We start from the raw sequence: 7,994 nt of genomic DNA, 5'->3' as shown, positions 1-7,994 counted from the left end.
ACTCTGGAATTACTGACAGAAGTCTATCTGGGCAATTTCAAAGATTCCTAAAATAGGATATTACAAACTCTGTCTTATATTGGATAGTTCTGACCTGAATTGTCCAAGGAGCTGCAGCAATTATGTCCCTGGATTTTATTCCTATAATGCTTCTTCCCGAGTTTGCCTGTGTAGTTCTGTGACAGACAAATTTCCAAAAAGCAGGAACCACTTATGCTGCTTCTCTGGCCAAGAATACAGCACAGTGACACGTCCAATATTTCAGGATGACTTAGTGTTCTCAATGAGGAGCGTCCACCAAATTAGTTACTGCCCCATGAACAAAGATGCTAAGTCACTTCAGTCGTGTGCGACTCTGTGCGACCCCATAGACGGCAGCCCACCAGGCTCCCCCGTCCCTGGGATTCTCCAGGCAAGAACACTGGAGTGGGTTGCCATTTCCTTCTCCAGTGCATGAAAGTGAAAAGTGAAAGTGAAGTCGCTCAGTCGTATCCGACCCTCAGCGACCCCATGGACTGCAGCTTTCCAGGCTCCTCCATCCATGGGATTTTCCAGGCAAGAGTACTGGAGTGGGGTGCCATTGCTTTCTCCGGAACAAAGATGGGTGATATTCAAATCAAACACGCCTTCCCTCGGCCTGTGCCCAAACTACAAACGTCACCAGAACACCCCTTGTTCAGTCAGTCACTGGAATACTTTATCAGTTGAGGAAGGAAGAGGTTTTGAAACTTCTAAATAACATGGAGTAGGGGGTTATAACCATCATTTTTAGACAAGTGCCTTTAAAATCTTGCTACCCAAAGCGTGGTCCTCAGACCAGGAGCATCATCACTGTCTAAGAGATTGTTGGGCAGAATTTCAAGTCTCCGTCTCAGGCTTACTGGATCAGAATCTGCTTTTGAATAAGATGCCCAGGTCATTCTAGTTCATATTTAGAATTTGAGATATCAATAGATCTAGTAATTGATCAATCTAGCACCAATCAGAGCCCAAAACAGAGATTCAACCCTTTGTACACGCCTCTCACCAGATCCACGCTGTAGCAACCGAATCCCCGGAGACATGGGAACCGGTGCAGCCGAGGGCAGCTTGGTGATTGGCTAGTCCGACCACGTGACCAGCGCTGGCCCTCCCGTGCCTGTGGATTGGCTCTCGCGGACGCTGACGGACAGGGCCGGGGCGGGCCAAAGCCAGGTCGGAGGGGCGCGCGCGGTGGCGCGGAGAGGCGAGGACGCGAATGCGCGTGCGCGAGCGGCGGGGCTCTTTCCCCGAGCCGTCGGAGGGAGCGGGAGCGCTTCTCCCGAGGTAAGAGCTGCCGCGGGGCGGACTCCCTGCCCCTCCGCGGCCGATTGCGGGCGAGCGGGGCGGGGGCAAGTCTGAGGTCCGCCCGCCCGGGGAGCCTCACTTGGGAGAGGATGCCGACCCAGGCTCAGTCATCCCCTTCGGTGCCTCGGTTTCCCTTTTCTGCCCGCTAATGCATCTCCGCATCCTCTTCACCGCGGTGACGGGTCCACCCGAGGGGAGTTGCCTACCTGGTAGCCTCGCCTCCGCCTTTGTTTCTCTCCCGGAGGGATGCTGGTACCGACCCCCTCCCCAGGTAGAGGGTGAAGGGTGGTGGGGCAGGGACGTCTCCGGCGCTAGACCTGGCCTAGAGCCGGGGAGAAAATGGCTTTAATGCAGTGGGATCTGTCACATGTGAGAAAGAAGAAAAAAATGTAGTGTCACTTTGGCCAAGCCACGGGACTCGAACTAATCCGGCGGCGGCGGCGGCGACCAAAGCCGTATTCCTGGCGCAGCCGTGCGGGCAGGGGTGGGGACAGGACCCTCGGGCCAGCCCAGGTGCGCCGGTGGAAGGCTTCTCCGGACCTGCCTGGAGCTCTCACCCCAGAGTTGCACCGAAACGCTTTCAGCCTGCCGAAGGGATCAAGAAATAAGGGGAAAAAATTATTTTAAAAGCCGCTGGGCACTGGCGGAGAAGGTCTAAGTGAGAGGCTACAGTGAGAAATTACAGCGAAACTGATGGCTGGTAGTTGTGAGGGGGAAGATCCCTGCAGTGAACTGCAGAGCAGACCATCACACGGATATTCTCCTTCAAGAAAATCTGATTTTTTTTTTTTTTTTTTTCGGGTTTGTGGGGTGGCTGGTTATCTCTGTAAACTGAGGTTTTTCTGGGCTGCCGAATCAAGTAATGACTTATTTTTAGCATGTTAATGGGTGCTAGGGAGAAGGGAAGGCAGGTTACACCCGTTTAGATCTCCTTAATTCTTTCAAAAGTGCGTGTTAAAAGAAGGCCTTTGGATGTCAAGGGCTGCGTGTGTGTGTGTGTGTGTGTGTGTGTGTGTGTGTCTGTGTGTCTGTGTGTCTGTGTCTGTGTGATTATGGTTTGGGGGTTGGGGGTGACTCCTTGAAGTCATACTTTACAAAAGGCATCCTCTGCCTCTTTCCTTCTCAATTTCCCTAGACCTGAAATAGCAAGAGCTATTATATACTGTACAGCTCATAACAAAGTATAAAAAGCCCCTTCAGTTTTCCACTAGTTAATTTATTAGCTATACCTGTTAGTCTGCTTGGTTCGGAACGGTTTAAACGATCATTAGGAAGATTTTACTGTATTCTGGAATTCCACTATAATTCATTTACAACTTATCCTGGTAGGAAATGGACAGGAATCTCTCTACCTGGTTCCTCAGAGACATCCTGACAGGGTTCCAAGGCTTTTTATTACTCTTACCTTCCCCATACAAAGTTTTGTTTCTTTAGGAAATGATGTGATTTTTTTTTCAAACATCTAAGACACACCGCATGCCTGTGAAATGCCCAAACTTGTTAAGAAATCAATTTACTTGGCAGGTTCAAACTAACTAAAGAAGGAACACTTAAATTTGTTAGGGGGAATCAGAATTAACATCAACTGTAGCAGATCAACTTTTGGTGGTTTTCTGGGGTGAGCCAAAGTAAAAGAAAAGGTGTTGCAAAGCTTGTTGGGAATGTAACAGATGACCTCATAAAGTAAAATATAGATTGTCACCTGACAGATTGGTACATAAAGCAAATTAGAGTAATTTTAGAACTTGTCAGTGATTTGTTTCTAGCTGGTATCAGTGGGGAGAGGAAGGAATTCTGAGGCTGGGGTAGGGAGTGTAGTTTGAAAAGGTATATGCTTTTGTGTTTAGAGAGAAAACGTCGATTTTGTTATATAAACTACACAAAGGACATGCAGTGTTTATGTTTAGTCTGTGAAAGGGAGGCAAGGGTTTTGGAAAGGTTGAAAAACACTTATTAGGTTAAACAAGGGAAAGCAGAAAGATTGGCAGGCTTAGTTCATCTTAAGGGAAGCAATGTACCTCAGTGACCTACAGGACAAGGTTTGTTCTCTGATTCAGTAAAAGCCCACTAATGTTGCTTCCAAAGCAAAAACAAAATCATTTCCTTTCTGTCGTTTCTGTCCCCTGGGTCAGGGAGGGAAGAGTGAATGAGAGATTAGAGTCTGACCTGCATGCCTAAGCAGTACTGTCCTTTGAGCAGGATCTGTGTCACACTGTGTAAATCTAAGAGCTGTCACGTTGATAGAGGTCTGAGCACCTTCCCTGGACTCTTGCTGTAAGATAGAGTGGGATAACATTGCCACAGGTGGAAGCAAAGTGAGAACATCTGATACGGAAGCCCTAGGGTGAGGAGAGCTAGGAAGTGTTTAATTCACTGAGGCTCTGCCTTTGGAGCTTTGAGAAGGCAGAGCTGCCTCTCTACTGGCTTGACTGGCTGGGTTTTATACGGCTTCCCAAGGACCTGCCCTTCATGATGGGGTCTCCTGTGGATTTCTGTGTCTCAGGTTGTAAGCATCAGTTACGCTTGTAATGTACTCTAGAAAAGAAAGGCTCACAAAAGCACAAATCTAGGCTGCCATTCTTTCAGGCATGTCAACCTCAGGCTTCCAGAAAACAAGTTATGCCCTCCCTACCAGTAGATGGCACTGCTGTCTCTGGGAATTCCTGGAGGAGATTAAACAGGAGCTGGCAAACCAGTGATGTATAGCCTCTGGTCTAGAAGATTTTGAAAGGCTGTGTCAATTCCCAAAGAAAATCATTAAAAAAAAAAGAAAGAAAGAAAAAAGTTACAAAAGCCAGAAATATTGATACAAAGTAGGAATGATGGTTGTAGGGGTTGAGAATGGGTGCCATTACTTTGCTGATTGTGTGTGGGAAATGGAGAGGGTAAGCTGACAAGCGTTGGAACACAGGTTTTGAAAGCCCTTGCATACATATTGTTGGCTAATTGAAAATGAGGTTGAATTCATGATTCAATCAAATTTCCCAACAACTTCTAGCGTCTACGTCTTTGCTTATAAAACTCATCTGTATACAGGGACTGGACTATGGAAATACACAGATAACTTTGAAGCCTAATCAATATCCAATAATTATGTATCTGAAGATAGTGGTGAGAGTATTAGTAAAAATAATGCTCATGCTTACTATATTTTAGGGCTGTCCATAATATTCTAAAACTTAAAAATTCCTAACAAGTATTCTACAATTTTAAGATTTTATTAGCAATTCACATCCTGAACTTTGGTTTTATTGACCTTATTAGCCAGGGTTTGTTCATTTATTTCCCTCTTTTGAACTACCTTTTCTTTCATTTTTTAAAAAAAATAATTGACTGTTTTGATATGAATTTTGTAGCCATGTATTTGAAGGAGATGATACTGTTGCTAGTGAGGTTACTGTGCATAGCATATGAGCTTTGACCTTTCTGGAGGCATAGAACTCTGCTCCTGGGAGTCATTACCCGAATCACCTGCTTCCTCATGCAGTCCCTGTGCTATGGCTCAGCTTTTTGGAGTTTATTTCCATTTCTTTTCAAGTGAACTCATGAGCTGATTTTTATTACCAATGCCAAATCCTAAAATCTTGCTGACGCTAGACAGCAGTAGTCACAACAGTTTGCTAACATTACCTCATTATGTGACCTCAAATACATTTCTTTGCCTTTGTGAAACTCACTTTTCTCACCTGGGTCATTGGAATTGGGTGAGATGTGATGCATGTCTCTTGAAAAAAATCCTAAGTCAAAAATTCTACGCCCAGCTGATTCTCATAAAGGGTCAACATTTCTGAAGCCCCTGAAAAATTCTCATCTGAAAGGTATTTTCATGCAGTGAACCTAGAGCAAAAAGAAATCTCACTCATATTTCTTCTCAGAGAATCCTAATAATTCAGAGTTGTAAGAAACCTTAGGGATGGTTTAGCTTGACCTTCTCATTTTATAGACACAGAGTTTCACCTCAGAGCTGAGTGATTTGCCCAAGCTAACAGAACTAGAGAGTGGTAGAAAACTGGGAGCCAAGCTCAGGTCAGTCCTGCCTTTTCCAGTGTTGAATTTCTTCACCTGCCATCAGTACGAAGAAGATGCTGTGTCTACAGGGCTGGAGCCGAGAAAATTCTGAGTAATTCCTTAAAGTAGGGTTTTTAAACCATAGCGTGAATAGTATCGTGTTGGGCAGAAATTCAAGGTCTGACTTCTTTTTTGCACCTCATTCTTTTCTTCACTGACTGTTCTTGAGTAGTATTCTTTACTATACATCCTTGTGTTTTTTTAAACTTTCCTGCAGGAGAAAAAAACTTTCTTTACCCTGGAAGAGTCACTCCCCAATCAGATGTTTTTAAATTGGGTCCATGAACTCTCTGAAGGCTATGTGACTAGAATAATTTCCATATAACTGATTTCCTTTTTATTCTTATATATATATTTTTTCTCTGCATTTAAGAGATTATTCTGAGGAGTTCCTTAGGCTTCAGTAGATTGCCAAAAGTACGGGAGGGTCCATGGCACAAGAATAGGTAAAACTTCTAGGGTCGAGAAGAGGTTCTGGGACATTGCCAGGATGGGAGAGTTTTGAGGTGCTAGTGACACTATGGGAGAAGCGAGTTGGGGGTGGAGTACAGAAGTAAACCTGTAGCAGTTCTTAGAACATTTTACCTTTATTAAAATGCTTAAAATTACTCACTAAATGAAGATGCTGATAATAGCATTTTACTCAACGATGGATATGCAAGTACTGATTTCCATTTATCATTTCTTGTTCATTAAGTAGCACCTCCTAATTTTGCCAAAACACTTTCAAATTTATATCTCTTTATCGGAGACATGCATATTAAGAGATTCCATTCTTCCCTTCCTGATTTAGGACTTTGAATTTGGACTCCTGTCTTTCATTGCTGAGGCCCTATATTTTTACTTTCTGCTCTTAACTTCGAGGACTCACCGTGATCTCAGAGATGCAAAATAATTTAAGTATCATGGATAAAAAAATCTTGAGATTCCTTTATTTGTCCCCAGGATTGGCTATGGAAACCTCTGTGCCCCCTCAGCTAATTATTAATATTTCCTTTCCCTTTTTTATTTGCAATCTCAAATTCTCTTTTTCTAATTGTTCCCTAATAATTCCCATAGCAATGACTCAGTGTGTATGTATGGAAAATAAAAATTCTTGTTTTTGCCAGAAGGTATACAGAAGTTAATTTGTGTTCAGGTCACATTTTGGACTTGTGAGATATAACTTTGGTGGTGATCACTGTTTCAAAGAACATTTGCTTGAAAAACTTGGTCTGCCCTGTGACTCCCTTCCCTTACGTTCGGTATGATGGTGGTCCACGCTGGTGAATGCTACCTTCTGGTGCCTTTTTAGATTTGGGCCAGAGTAGCCATTTACTCTCACTTTAGCAGAAGAATAAGAATTACCTTTTCTTCTTCAGCAGCTTATCGATTTAATTTATGTAATAACAGAAGAAAAAGTCCAATTTCTGTACTCTGATTCCAGCACACTGAGTTAGTATGAGATGAGATTTGAGGGACATTGTTGACTTCTGAGTTTGTTTCCTTGTCTGGAAAATAAGAGGGGAAAGCAGTGACCACTTAAATTCTTTCTAGTTCCGAAATTTTGTGACTCTTTGAAATTTTACCTGGTATCCTGAAAATGGGGAATTTATGTATAATCGAAGTTGGTGCCGGTTCTTTATATCTGCAGATCACTTTGTGGAATACAAAAATATTCTCTAATTTTTAAAATCTCTTTTCTACTTCAAGTGTGGTCAAAGAACAACATCTGGGAGTTTGCAGCTCAGCATTTTGTCAAGATACCCAGGAGCTATGCATGCTGTTTTGTCTCATTTCTGAGTCTCACATTGACGCACAGGTCAGTGAGGGAAGCAGAGTATTTCACAGATGAGGAAACCAGATCTCAGAGTCATTAAGTAACTAAGTTAGATTTGCTGTTAGCGTCTCACCCAGAACCCCATACCTTAAAGCTAACATCATCTTCGTTGGGCTGGAGTCAGGCTTGTATGATACTGATTATTAGCTACCCAGCAACCCACGGATTTAGGTGTGGCTGTGTAACTAAGTGGAAGTAGAAAAGTATTGTGGTCCATTTCTAGGGAAAAAAGAAACAAAAAGAGAGCACCCACGCAAATTCCTCCATGCTGTTTTATACTCCTTGTAGGCTGGAGTGGAGAGGGTCCCTACGAGATCTTGGGATGCTATGTTAAAGGATGGCAGGACTTTTGTCAGCCTGGTTGCCTGGATTACTGTTAAGGGAGACTGTTCAATTGTGCAGTATGTACACAGGAACAAGAAATAAGCTTTTATTGAGCTTAAACCATTATATATGTTTGGGTTTATGTGTTAAGTAAGTACTGATAGTTAGCCTATGCTAGCAAATTCACCTGAGGAGCGGTGGCTTGGAACTTGAAGTTATGGATCTTCTGGCCTAACGTATTCATTCATTCGTTTCTCATCTTTGGTAGTTGGTGATCGATTGGTTGTGATCCACCATGCAGAAGTGAGCGATGAAAGGCAACAGAGCTGATGGATCATGAGGATGTAAGTGCATTTGAAGGCTCTCACACCCTCTACTCCAGGGTAAGTCAAAGGCATTCTTTGCCGTTGTTGTTCTGGTTTTACTCTTGTCTTAACAGCCTCTTGGCATCACAGAC

The 7,994-nt window shown here is 43.5% G+C and overlaps 1 protein-coding gene across 4 annotated transcripts in view; it reads left to right on the top strand.

Moving 5' to 3' along the window:
• Positions 1 to 1,180: 1,180 nt before the first annotated feature.
• Positions 1,181 to 7,994, top strand: part of TMEM108 (transmembrane protein 108) — a 388,201-nt gene continuing 381,387 nt past the window's right edge. For 2 of the 4 annotated variants that reach the window (XM_070386712.1, XM_070386699.1), the window contains exons 1-3: positions 1,209 to 1,305; positions 7,087 to 7,195; positions 7,806 to 7,920. The gene's annotated coding sequence lies outside the window, so the exon portion shown is untranslated. Of the gene's footprint in view, positions 1,306 to 7,086; positions 7,196 to 7,805; positions 7,921 to 7,994 lie in introns of all 4 variants that reach the window. The other 2 variants (XM_005906538.2, XM_070386737.1) reach the window with 1 other exon arrangement.

The sequence above is a fragment of the Bos mutus genome, chromosome 1 (assembly GCF_027580195.1).
Source record: "Bos mutus isolate GX-2022 chromosome 1, NWIPB_WYAK_1.1, whole genome shotgun sequence".
NCBI lineage: Eukaryota > Metazoa > Chordata > Mammalia > Artiodactyla > Bovidae > Bos > Bos mutus.
The sequence above is the reverse complement of the archived record's forward strand: the minus strand, read 5'-3'. Positions and strand labels throughout refer to the sequence as shown.